Here is a 2,137-nt window from a genome sequence, read left to right on the forward strand (position 1 = left end):
TTTTCTGGCCAGTCTCCTGTCCCTGTGACATACCGTGCATTATCATGTTGCAACAGTCCATCAGAAGTGCTGGTGTATCTCAATCCATTTCTGATTTATATTCTTTGTCCTTAAGCATGACTCTGGAAACATTCCTTCACCTGGGACTCACGAGCACAGTCTGAGCCCATTATGTCCAAGGACAGCCAGTAGAAGTGAAGACTGACCAAATGGTCTCACAATTGTATCTTACCCCACTCAGTCATGGTCCTGGGCCACGGCCTCTAAGTGGCCCTGCTTCAGCAGGCGGCTGGACCAGACGCCCTCCAGAGGTTCCTTCCTCCTTCCTACATCAACGAGTCTGAAATTCTGTGACTAGAGAAAACAACCACGTAGTCGCTCCTAGGAATAACAAATAACACCTAATCTGTGAGATGTCTCATACTCTAACTTTATTCCCCCATAAAAACACTGTCTTGCATTTGCAGTACAGCTAACAAAAAGTGACAGGATGTCAGTAATATGAAATGCCAAGAACTGCTATAAGAAAACAGAAATTACAAGAAATCAGCGATTGGAGTGTGAATTACATTCTAGACACTGCTACCTGTGCCGACACTCCACCCTGTGCCCCCCCAGTCGCTCTAACACCTGCACTGATTTTTATCTGGACAGCTTTTCACCCAAAATTCCTTCTGTGTTCGTGTAGCAGATGTTTTATCGGACTGTAACCAGTATCTTCCAGCTGGCAGTACTGAAAAGGGAAGTCTAGCAGCTTGGCTGAGCTACCAGAACATCCACAACTAACACGTCAGGTACAGTGCTCTTCCTGATACTTCCTAATTGCAAAATATTACAACACTTTGAAATGGAACTAAATTTATTCATAAAGTTTTAAAAATAAAACCATGTGGAAACTGGATTGTGTATTTAAACCCTTTCAGCCAAGAAACCAAACACTACCCCAGTTTTATCTTTGGTTGCTCGTGAAAGAAAAAACAAACACAACTTTCCAGCACTTTGTTTTGGGCTTTTTTTCCTCCTATGAAAACAAGTATGTTACCGCTGGCCTACTTTAAGAAAAAAATATTTTTAAAATCTACAATTTATTTTTTTTTAAAAAAAAAACAGGTCTCCTGGATAACCTGCAGCTGTCCAAGCTTGGCAGCCAGGTGAAACACATCCCCCGAGAGGCCACAGGCCCTCCAGCACTCCCTCTTCACCAGGCACCCCCGGACTGCGGGAAGCAAAGGCTGCAGGAGGCGCCCACCTGAGAACAGGCTACCCAGGGATCACAGCACAAACCCCACTGAATCACCATAAAATATTTTGCTGATCAACTATTAAATCAGAAATTGGCTGAGATATAATGGATGGAGCCCCCAGTACTGCTTTTTATTTATTGTATGAGGCAGTTATTTATGTACTAACTGTGCCTTTGATGTAACGGCAAGGACAAAAGACGGCGTTACCCTCAAATCACACGTGCGCGGTCATTAACCACCAGGCCACCAAACACAGGTCCAAAGGAAGCAGAGGTCCTACACACAGCCCTTGAGGGGCCAGGAATCATCTGACGTTGTTTGGGCAAATAAAAGAAGAATTTTCAAGTACAGCATTATTCTGAGAGAGTTACACATAATGAGTAAATTCTGCTCATCTCTGAGCAGCCTCAGCTCAGAGAACCTCCAGCAAAGTAACTGACTCTTCCAGATTTACATTATAAAAATGTATAGAAATTGGAACAAATTTTAAGGAAAAAAAAACCAACCCACAAAAAACCAACCAAAACTCCCCCTCTGCGTAAACACTTACAATTTAGTAGTAAGTCAGACAATTTTACGCTAAAAGCCACAGAGTTGCTACTCTGTCAATCTCCGCACCCCTCTTTCACATTCCTGAGTACAGATTATCAGTGAACCACGGGAGGCGCACGTTCCAAACAGCACAACACGGACATAGCTGCAGCCTGGGCAAACCACGCTGTGCCTCGTGAATCCAGAGCAAATCCACCACATCGAGACCATCAACTCAGTCAGCAGACTCTCAGAAGTAATCCCAACCCCGTTCAGAGCAAAGCCCAGTTCTGCAGGGAGCCACGGGAGCGCTGGGCACCCCCTCGCCGTTGGCGGGGTGTGCATCACCTCTCTCCAGGCAC

This window comes from Buceros rhinoceros, unplaced genomic scaffold, assembly GCF_000710305.1.
Source record: "Buceros rhinoceros silvestris isolate BGI_N320 unplaced genomic scaffold, ASM71030v1 scaffold2017, whole genome shotgun sequence".
Lineage (NCBI taxonomy): Eukaryota > Metazoa > Chordata > Aves > Bucerotiformes > Bucerotidae > Buceros > Buceros rhinoceros.